This window comes from Dendropsophus ebraccatus, chromosome 1, assembly GCF_027789765.1.
Source record: "Dendropsophus ebraccatus isolate aDenEbr1 chromosome 1, aDenEbr1.pat, whole genome shotgun sequence".
Classification (NCBI taxonomy): domain Eukaryota; kingdom Metazoa; phylum Chordata; class Amphibia; order Anura; family Hylidae; genus Dendropsophus; species Dendropsophus ebraccatus.
In genome coordinates, this window is record NC_091454.1 from 170,802,112 (window position 1) to 170,814,421 (window position 12,310).

The 12,310-nt window shown below is 35.0% G+C and overlaps 1 long non-coding RNA gene across 1 annotated transcript in view; it reads right to left on the reverse strand.

The window, feature by feature from the left end:
• Window positions 1–8,040: 8,040 nt before the first annotated feature.
• LOC138780029 (uncharacterized) overlaps window positions 8,041–12,310 on the reverse strand; it is a 35,669-nt gene continuing 31,399 nt past the window's right edge. Inside the window, exons 3-4 of the long non-coding RNA XR_011361225.1 lie at window positions 10,694–10,771; window positions 8,041–8,824 (exon numbers count right to left, since the gene is read on the reverse strand). This is a non-coding gene — a long non-coding RNA (uncharacterized lncRNA). The remainder of the gene's footprint in view (window positions 8,825–10,693; window positions 10,772–12,310) is intronic.

The window sequence follows — 12,310 nt, forward strand, 5'->3', positions numbered from 1 at the left end:
TGATATTATTATATATTATATATGTTAATGTATTATATATTAAAGAAAATGTTAATAATATTGAGTCTCCAATTAAAATAGATCTAAGGAGAGTGTGAGCTGAAATTGCTGCCTTTACTTTATAGATGTCTTTAATATCTCTCACTCACTTTTATTTCCAGAATGACTCATTTGGCCTCTGTTTCCATGGCCCTATATAAATGGCCCATGTGTTACACGCAAAGTGCATTGGAGGCAGGCTGTGAAGTGTAGTCATTAGTACAACCTGATGCCTAAAATAAATGGGGTTATTACAGGTTACCTAAAAATAGCTGGACCCAATTAAAGGCGAGTGACGTCACACCTTGGTAAAAGAATCCATCCCACACTGGCAGTATACGTAGTGCCATGACTCTGGTAGCTCTAATATACAGATCTAAATGCCATTGGGCTCATTTAGCTGAGTTTACTTCAGACAAGGATCCAAGTTGTATAGACAGAGATCCTACACACACAGCAGAGAGGTGGCCTCTGGCTCCCTACTGCTTTGGAGAGCACAACTACTCTCGAGTATTATAGTGTCATTATAGTGGGATTGGGGAATAAAGATAATATTGGTGTATTAGGAATTATTTCAGTCACTACCATTGAAATAAAACTGTGAGGTCAAGTCTATCTATCTATCTATCTATCTATCTTCTATCTATCTATCTATCTATCTATCTATCTATCTATCTATCTATTATCTATCTATCTATCTATCTATCTATCTATTATCTATCTATCTATCTATCTATCTATCTATCTATCTATCTATTATCTATCTATCTATCTATCTATCTATCTATCTATCTCCTATCTATCTTTTTATCTATCTATCTATCTATCTATCTATCTATCTATCTATCTATCTATCTATCTATCATTATTACGTTTAAGCATTATGTAATGAACTTTGAATGGGAAAAGTTATAGAAATAGATATACAGATTACAGTATGGTGTATTTTCTAATGTGTGTGATTCTTCCTATATGACGTAAAGCCTTCCAACACATATATTTACTTTTATTTTATAATAATTTATTATAATGATGCTTTCAATGTTCAGTCTAAAAATTGGATCCTCTTTGAACATTGTCAGTAGTCGCTAATGTGAAGGTGAATTTTCAGCACCTTGGTCAGCGACTCTCTATGCTAACAGCCAGGCACCTGGAAGAGTGAGGGTTACACCTGGTAAAGCAACCATTACCGAGCAAAATTGGAATTATTATTATTTTTTCTTTAAAACTTAAAAAAAAATGACGAATATGAGCTGTATGGTATATAGGTTTTATGTTTTTTATAAATCTATGACATTAATGTAAAAAAAAATAATGCTACTACCCTATACATAAAACCCCACAAAAATATAAAGAATAAAATTATAAATACAATAAAATAAAACGTATAAAATGAATAAAAATGCAGCAATAAAGTCAACTATATTATTTTAGCTATAATTTATCGAAATGACAAATACAAGTGTAATTTTGTGTATTGTAGAGGGTCGTGTGTCCATAATAAAAAAAATGAGCTACATTTTCATTAGATTATATAAATTATACTTTTATGCACATGCTAAACGATGGGTAAAATAATAAGGAAAAAGACAAAACAAGAAAATAACATTATCTCAATGTTAAAGATATTATGGGAAAAATACTATTTGCCAGTACAAGAAAAAAGGTAGAGGCAAAAAAAACACAATCTGCCGTCACAATATATTAAAAAAGAACAAAATAATATTAGTCTCTTGCCATGAAAAAAATAAAATAAAAAATAAATAAATATGAAAATAAGATCTCGTAGGAATTTCTAAAGAGGTAAAGAGGCATTTATTCTGCAAGACTGGTTATAGTGCATAATGGCAAGCAGTGCCTGTCACTAGAATGTAATATATGCAAGAGATTTCCCTCATTTTTCACATCACTCTGCGCTATTTAAAATGGATTGGCACTTCTCTGTGTTTTTCATCATGTAATGTACAAGGGTGAAGTATGTTCAAACCCTGAAAAGAAAATATTAATATTGTATCCAAGTGACACACACACACACACACCAAATTATTTATTTATTTATTTATTTATTTATTTAGAGCCGTTAGAATATTACATTTGAATGCTGCATAAAAATTTCTCCATTACCTAAAACCCGACTACTCTGACAACCACCTTTATAGATATTTACCATTTTCTCATGATATTCTATTAACCCCTTATTAGTAGCCTACATAACACCTTTTAGGCCCCCTTTCTTTTTCAGGCCTGTTAATATATCAATAATCAATATATCGTGATTTTTAGACATATCTCCTTTTATTGACAACACATATTCATGTGTGTATTTATATATGTTTTATATCCACCAGAGGGGAATATAGATAGAAGAAGGGTTGGTTTTTTTCCCCTGATTATTTCTGATAAAACTTAATATGGATAATTCTAAAGCAGATCTGGCAATCTTGTATTGCATAACATATAGGTTATATATTGCATAACACTGTGCAAACTGATGATGTAGGGATTACTTCTTCCTATTTTTTTGCTGCAAATGTTCCTGTAATATTTTTGTAATGTTATTTATGTTTCTGTTATGTCTGAAGGTGACTTTTTTTTTTTTTTTTTTAACAACATTTATTTCCTAATTCCTAAAGCAGTTTTGGAAGGTGTCTTTTCTGCAGGCTATCTTTAGGAAGTTCAAAGTCTAAAACATAATGGTCCTATTTAATAGGAAAGAGCGGGAAGCTGGAGTCATTTAAATATCTGCTTTCTAATTGGTCACCATCTTGGATGATGTCACTCTTCCATCCAGCCTATTATTACTAGACAGACGTCAAAGTTGGCTGCAGAGACACAGCTCAGTGGCTCAGCCTTAGAGAACATCAATGTATGGCCTGCTTGTTCCTCTAGTGAGGAGCCACCAGGGTTCCTAGGAGTAGCTTAGCATCCACCATCAGCCAGCAGTAGATTCTCATGGCCAATTTATTCCTTATATCTCTTTTTCTTCTTCTTTTTGTTCCTGCTAGATGTTGGATTTGGAAAGATCCTGACATCCAAGATGGAAGCAGGGTGGGGAGTTTGTTTCTATCTTTGGTTATCTAGCTGTATGAGTTTAAATCAGCCGTCATAAAGCTAGATAACCGAAAGTAGGAATAACTTCCATGACGTCACAGAGCTCCATGATGTAAGAGCTGATGAAGGCGTTGCCGGGTCCACGTGCTCCTCCACCAAGGTAAGCTTCAGCTGGCAGCCCTTAGCATTGTCATCATGCAGATATATAATTTGGAGTAAATGTCTGGCGATGCCACATAAGTAAAGGTGAAGAAGAGGTATATGCTTATGGAAGATTATAGTGGTCATGCCTCTGTGAGCCTTAAAGAGGCCTGATCTTCAGCATTTTAACATTTCCACGGGCAGTGGGATATTTCGTTGTGCAGGTTTTGGAAGGGGGTGGGGTGGTGAATAGTTAAGTGAAGCAGAGAGGAAGGGGGTGCAGGGGGTCACCTTTACACTTTCTAGGGGTGATTCCCCTTCATATGCACTTTGCACCATTGGAGTTGTACAGAAATGATCAGTGGATCTGTTTGCCTCCTTTATTACACTAATCACGGAGAAAAAGCCTAATACATGATCCGGCAAATATTAAAAAAATGGTGAAATCAACATGCAGTTTCCATGGTAACAAAAATACTGCGTCCACATTTAGCTGTCATTTGTAGTCAAAATGTGCTTTGTCTGATCTTAAGAGGAAATATATTGGATGCAGCATAAATACACCAGGCTATGACCATGGGTGCACCCCTGCCCCCCAACTGTACACATAACCCATGAGGGTCACCAGTTATTTATATATATTCTTTACATATATCATATGATCATGTACTATGAGCATAGGTGCAGGGAATGGCAGATATTAGCATTCCCTGGTGTTTTTAGTTGTTAAAATCAAATTTATTTTTGGAAATGGATAATGCAGATATTGCATTACCCTGAGCCTACACGATCCCCTATTCTTATCAAAACCCTATCAATCGTTCTTTCTTTCTTTCTTTCTTTCTTTCTTTCTTTCTTTCTTTCTTTCTTTCTTTCTTTCTTTCTTTCTTTCTTTCTTTCTTTCTTTCTTCATCAATATTTGTATCCCTTTGGTTTTCTACTCTATCTATCTCCTATCTATCTATCTATCTATCTATCTATCTATCTATCTTCTTCTTCTTCTTCTTCTTCTTCTTCTTCTTCTTCTTCTTCTTGTTATTCTTCTTCTTCTTCTTCATCATCATCATCATCATCATCATCATCATCTATTCATTTTTATTCTTTCTTTCTTTCATTCTTTCTTTCTTTCTTTCTTTCTTTCTTTCTTTCTTTCATCAATATTTGTATCCCTTTGGTTTTCTAATCTATCTATCTATCTATCTATCTATCTATCTATCTATCTATCTATCCTTCTTCTTCTTCTTCTCCTCCTCCTCCTCTTCTTCTTCTTCTTCTTCTACTTTATCATCATCATCATCATCATCATCATCATCATCATCATCATAATCACCATATATTCATTATGATCTTTCTTTCTTTCTTTCTTTCTTTCTTTCTTTCTTTCTTTCTTTCTTTCTTTCTTCTATCGATCTATTTTTCCTTCTTTCTATCTATTTATTTATTATCTATCTATCTATCTATCTATCTATCTATCTATCTATCTATTATATATCCAGCTATCTATCTATCTGTCATCATCATCATCATCATTATCATCATCATCTATTCATCTTTCATAAATGATCTATCTTTTTTTCTCTCTTCATGTGTCAGGTACATATGTATACATATAGTTATATTTCTCTTTCTACACCTTCCTTCCACCCATTCTTCCTTCCTCTTTTATCTATCTATCTATCATCTATCTATCTATCTATCTATCTATCTATCTAACAATCAATTAATCAGTCAATCAATCAATCAATCAATTATATATTCTCTCTCCCCCCCCCCTAATATCTATCTATCTATCTATCTATCTATCTATCTATCTATCTCCTATCTATCTATCTATCTATCTATCTATCTATCTATCTATATATCTATCTATCTGTATATTCACCCATTCAAGCTTCCTTATATGATTCTACTTCAGCTTGTTCTTTTCTCTGATGTACCAAGAATGAAATCCTCACTTGGCTCTACTAATGCAAGCATTTGCTGTCACCAGGGTATAAAGACAGAGTCAGGTTCCAGATGTGGAATTACAAGTTCCAGCATTTCCCCCATGTTTTTGTGGAGACTGACCTTATAATTTATTTGCTTTATAGAAAAATAAATAAATCTATGTTCCTCTTGGTGAAGTCATGGATCACAAAAATTGGTGGCCCATGGAATATGTGCAATTTCCCAGGTAAAGGTTGACGGGGAAGGGAAGCTCCAGAGCATGAGGGACCAGAATTAAACAACATTTAGAAGCGTTACTAATCCAACTTTAGTGCACTAATCCTGTGATTTGCTGGGCCCTACACGCAGGGTGTGAATTAAAGGTGAAACAGGATTTTATTGTTTTGTTCTGGTGCTCAACTGTGAACAAGGCCTCACTTTAATCCTACCTTACTTGCAGCACTAGAGTGGAAAACACTATGATTCTAATGGATCAAAATCCAGTCCCCAATTGGCTCAGTATCTGCAATATGTAATTAGGCAGCTTGTTGTGCAGCCCAGGGAAGGCTATGGTGGCACAGGACTTGATTAAGCAATGGTGGGGGCTTTGTTTGCCAGATATGCACTGGTCTTAGCAGATACAGGACGGATCTTGGGTCAGTGGACTACATCATTCAGGGCATGTGGAGCTCAATAGAGATGTCCTGTGTACCATAACCTTAGTTCTTGTAAAGGGGAGCTTTAAGTGGGATAGACTCATTCACTTCCAAGCTGCTCTCAGCCATTGAAACTGTGGACTTGAAAAGAGGGCAATTTCTTAAATGCTGGGACCTTGGTCCAGGCTAATTGGTTTTGGTTCAAGGAGAGAATTGATTTGTGAAAATCCTAAATAGGTCTTTCCCACGCCATAACTACCACTCCAAGTCAAATTGCTCATAAGAAAAGGCAGAAGGTAAACATTCAGGGATTTAGGGGTCTTCACCCATTAGGTACATATACATCAGTATTAAAAAAAAAAATCCCACTGGGCCTGGAGAGTTGTAGACTCCTATATATTAGTAATAAGTGTGTTAGGATTATAACTTACATTTTTTTATCCCCAATTTATGGTTTATTATCTAAAAAGAAAAATGTAATTAAACACACACAATTTACAGAGGGAACAGAAACAGCATGAGTCTATATCTTTGTTCTTGAGAAAGCTCCTTTAAGAAGTGTAGAGACACCTCAGTTTAACAGATTGTCTATAACTGTTAGAGGTCTCTAAATTTAGCAGCCCTGTTTAGCAGCCTGGATTTAAATATTACACCCACAATTGCAGTATGGAAAAGCAGGATGGAAAAAAAAACATTGTGCCAGAGCTGTGGATGACATATCTGCAGACAGGTATTTAAGATCCCTTCTCACCTTCTATTGTGTTAACAGACCAAGAGGAATGTTGACACCTTCTTTTTCTGATCTGACAAAGTCACTCAGTCCATGACAATCCATTAATGAAGAGTGAAGCCGGGGGTGTTAATGAGGATGGGAATAAAAATGGCCCTTATGTGGTGGTGGAGGCGCAGCTAGTCTGCAGCACTTCAGGAGTTAATAAAGTGTCTGAAATTGTGACTGATGGTGTTCACATACAAGAGTTATCTATCTATCTATCTATCTATCTATCTATCTATCTATCTATCTATTTAATATATATATGTATCCTTTAAGTTTATTATAGTGTAACTTATTCTTCTTATTTGTTTTATTTCAAGAACAATAATGGCTCTTTATACTTATAGTGCAACTACTTCCTAAAAGCTGTAATTTTTTTTTAAATCAAGGTCAAAAGGAGGAGAAACCTTTATTATGTTTTCCAAGTAAGTGCCTTCCATGTACTATGCCATCCACTAGACACTATATTATATATTATTTATGAATGCCCTAATAATTTATATCTGTTTGTTCAGATCATTATTATTTGGACCTTCATCAGTAATTGATTGGATTCTTCAAGAGATACAGCAGGTGGAGGTATGTGTGTGACCTTATAACTATTACTATTACTCGGAGTCAGATTCTACAGAGTATTTTGTTAGTAGTTTGTACCATGTTTTGCATTCAAAAACACACATTACCTCTACATGTTTTAAACTATAGGGAGAAAGTAGGCCTAAGCAGTGTATTTATTGACTTGTATGTAGTCTACATGTTGTTCTGAAGCTCTTGGTCCCTAATGCTAAAATCCTAAACAGGGCCTCCACTTGTAGTGTGCCATTGATAATAATGGTGTCTTCTTATGTAGCAGGGAGGCCATTGGTTCCTCCTTTAGAGGCTTAGGTGTGAATGCTACCTCTGAACCCCCATATACACAAGCTATTGGGCATACAAAATGACTTATTTCCTTTATAATGTTGTTTTACATTTGGAATTTTGGATTTTGGAGTGAATACACCCTATGGGGGAGATTTATCAAACATGGTGTAAAGTGAAACTGGCTCAGTTGCCCCTAGCAACCAATCAGATTCCACCTTTCATTTTCCAAAGAGTCTGTGAGGAATGAAAGGTGGAATCTGATTGGTTGCTAGGGGCAACTGAGCCAGTTTCACTTTACATCATGTTTGATAAATCTCCCTCTATATATCCACGCTACCAACCAAACTTATGGCCATAAACAAAATATTTTGTTAAAAATTATTCCAAAGAATAAAACAAATATGTAATTTATATAAATATTTATTTAGACCCTGGGAGAGGTGCCCACAATTGTGTATCTGGCCCTGTAGTTTGATCTTGACTTGAACATGGTAGACAATAATGTAGGTTGCCTTTCGGAAATTATACTCTAACTCTTAAGAGAAACCATTTAAAATGTTGCTTATTTATCTAGGGTTTCCAGATACGGGATGATACAAAGCAGAATAAGAAGCATGTAGGGTATTCACATAGATCCATAGAATACATGTTTCAATAATATCAGAGTAATGATGTTTTGGGCACATAGACTACTTATGAATGTATAAAGTAATGTGTGTGGTGGAAATGTTATCTACTTCTGGCTGTATGGATGAATGTAAGGGCGCATATTGCTGCTTATAGGAAGATTTAAGCAGTCTTGCTTTGCAGTTGATGTGTGATTAACCTGAAATAACCACTTTTATCAGTCATGAGGGGGTCACATCTCTCCAGCATCATTTGAATGGAATAGAAAAATCTAATTCCCTCATGTTTCCTACATTAAGATCCACAGACATCCACTGGGATTTTCTTTTTCAAGTCATTTCTTTCAAATAATTTTTGAGCATATATAATTTGGATCTCTGGGCTTTGTTTCCCTATATCCCTTTTTATTTTCCCATTTAACTGTTGAAATTGTTAGGATAACTGTTAAATTCACGTTTGTTTTGTCCTATTCAGTAAATGAGGAGATCTGTAAAAAATGTAATGCTATGCAAATCCCAAGACAGATGTATTATCCTTTTGCTGTAATAATTCATGTTATATTAAAATGGAACCTGAATGCATCATAAACAACATTTTCACTTTAACCTTTACAGGCTCCACAAGGACACAGAGTGAATTAAAATTTCACAGCAAGCAGCCAATGAAGATGCGGGACTCCAGTTCAAAATGGCTTCCAGTAGGTAGGTAAGGCTCATCCTGGTTCCAAGCTTGGCTTAATAACATGTTACTACATGCACAAAGGAAATAAAAGCAGATATTATTGGACAGTCTGAATACAATAACATTTCTTGATCAAATTTATTTTGGAAATATTAAGATTTTTTTTTTTTTGCAATGTAAGCAATGCTCCTACAGGCATGAATAGACTAATTTTATATATATATATATATATATATATATATATATATATATATATATATATATATTTAAATGTATTCAAAATGTCAAAGGGATAAATATAAAAAAAATTGGAGGCCAAAAATTTAAAATTTAGCAATCACCATCAGCTGTTGGGTTAAAGGAGAGCATGTGTAGATTTTTTTTGTTTACTGAGCCACCTAGGGAAATAGCTTTGTGTTGTAATGGAAAGGCCATCCGTTCTAAATTAAATTCACAGCTATACAGTCAGTGCATTCTGCTATGCCACACACTACCAACAATGGAACAAACCCCTTTTTCCCACACGGCTTGCCGAGCATGATAGTGATTTATAAGGAGCTTCATCGTCTGCTTAATGAGAAGCAGCAATTGGCCAAGTCTTCAGTAGCTAGCAAATGAATATGCATGGAACAAATCTGCATGTGTTAAGGCTCATCTTAATAACAATTGCATCAATTTGCATGTGGGGCGTTCCCACAATCAGTCCAAGCTCTGTCATGGCAGTAATCAGAATTTCTTTGTTATATTTTTGACTGCTTTATATCAGCATCTGAGGTATTAACCTTCACCATGCCATATTATATTAAAATGCATCGCAGGCTTTCTCTACAGCTAATTGTAAAATTGGCCGCGTATTCATTTCTTAAAGGCTGTAGGATCACCAGGAGGTGATAAACATACCTTCTTTTCTTCTCAATGCATATTATTAATTATTTTGTTCAACCCACGTGCCTATAAAATAGATTTTTTTCCCCCCTCTATTCGACCGTTTAATAATTTATAATGTTTTTTCAGGTGGTGCAAATTGGCCTTTATTGTAACAACTGTTTTTTTTTTGACAAATGTTCTTCATCTATTTCCAAGCATCTGACAATTGTGATATAAATGGCATGCATAAAGATGAGTCATCGTCCTGCTGTTACTTTGGCCTGGGTCTTATAAATTTCATTCATCATTTTTTTGACTACTATCCAGTAGTTTTTTTTTTTTAGGGATCATGAAAATAGCTAGCCCAATAGGAGTAGCTTAGTAAATATAATGCAGGACAGGATTGATTTTGAATGATCTCCTATAGTTAGTGTATTTAATATGAACATTATACCCATTATAAAATCCTTCTTCTGCCTTTAGCAGTGAAGCCTTCAATAGTATATATATATATATATATATATATATATATATATATATATATATATATATAGTAAATATTAAAATGCAAAGGATCTATAAACTATATATTGTCCTTTTTTTCCCACACAGTGATAGAAATAATCAGCATCCCCTGCCATCTGAGAAGTACCCACTCCGACAACCTAGCATAGGAGTCAAAGCTTCATCATGTGAATATGTGTTTAAAAGATTCTCCAGTCTAAGGAGTCTCCACGTATAGGAAAAGAAGGCCAAGAAGAAGCAAATATTTTTACATGGACAACACCATCATCTCGAAAATGATTTCCTCTCAACATCTTTACCGATGGAGGCCATTTTGATAGAATTCAGGAAGAATTTTAAGATGGCCGCTTTGGTACAAGGTATGTTGAATTTGCTATCTAGTCTCTGCCCTCCCCCCTTTCCCTGCCTGGCGTTGATCATCTTCTTATCGTGCTAATTAGCAACGAAAGCAGGACAATAAATGAAGCTGGCATGACCCACTTTCGTCTGCCACCATCCTCCTCAAGCGGAAAATCTTCCCTTGATATTAATTGAATTAACATACTTTCTAATTCGCCGTTCTTATGTGTGCATGCGGCCTTTTCCATTTGCTCGCAATATCCACTGGGTAGAAGGCTTTCTGCTGTAAAATAAAATGGATTTTGCCATTTCATAGCTGCAAATGTACATACCTAGATATATGTGGATATATACGTCAAAATATATTTATACAAAATATTTATATTTAATTATTTCCTGTTTTATTATATAATGCATTATTTATATCCATCTTATAAGTGAATGCAAAATGTAGACAAATACATTAAAATGCATTGATAAACTTATTTTCATCATAGTACAATAATTTATATTCATTGTAAAAAAAAAAAAAAAAGACAGACACTATATATATATATATATATATATATATATATATATATATATATGTATGGACACACATATCTATTTCCATTTTATTCCAAACATGATGCTATGTACGCACACCTAATACACATAGATATCATTTATTATTACCTTTTAGATGTAGGAATATTTCCAATGGGGCAATGGTTCTGTGGGCAGCCAAATAACAGGCCTCGCACCATTGGGCTATGTTCACACTACGTATATTTCCGGCCGTAGTGCGAACCGCGAATATACGCCCGTAGTTTTGAGGTTGATGCGTACGCTTGAAAGTATACGGTATACGCCCGCTGAATGCACACTACGTATGAACTTACGGCCGTATCGTATACGGCGCCGTGAAAAGTGAACAAGACCATTGTTTGCAGCCGGAACTGTTCCAACTCACGGCCGTGGATTTCAATGTGGTCCCGTACAGAGTACTTATTATATATATATATATATATATATATATATATATATATATATATATTTAATGGAACTTGATTTTTAGATCCAAAAGGTTCTTTGTGTTTTATTGGGCTGGGCGAAGATTTCCAAGTAAATGACCTGTTTCAGATCGCTTCGAAACAAGCTAGGGAAGCATAACTGTACTATGGGCGTATGTTCGCGGTTCACCCGCATGTTTGCAATCCGGCCGCATGTCTATTTTTCCCACGGCCGTAGTTGCAACCGCACATGTCCGGCCGCATACGAACTATGGCCGGAAATATACGTAGTGTGAACATAGCCTTGCTGTGTTAACGTCATGGCTTGAAGTTTTGGAGAATTTGTGGAAAAGGGATTATTTCATTCATCTGCTTATATTTGGTATTTTTTTGTATTATTAATGGTATTTCGGTAATAGAATTCACCAAAGTGCTGGGCAAAAGTAAATTTTGTCTGCACTTTCTTCATTTTGAGAAAAACACACACACACACACACACCTTGTAGATGATGCCAATAGGTTGATGGCTGCCATCTCTGTAGACTCGAGTAGATTTTTTTTTGTTCTTGCATAACAAAGATGGAAATATATAAAATATATATATAAATATATATAAAGAGAAGCATAAAAAAAGAAACCCAGTTTTCAGTTTCCATGTCAATGCTCATCTATTTGCAGGTTATGAGGCATGTGAGAAAGAACAAAGGAAGCAGTGGAAATTAGTGGAGAGGAGGAAGCCTGGTTCACATATGTCTGGTGATCTGGAGCCACTCCAGATGGGAATACCAATTGCTACAAGCTAAATACTTTGCACCTGGCATCCCATCCAG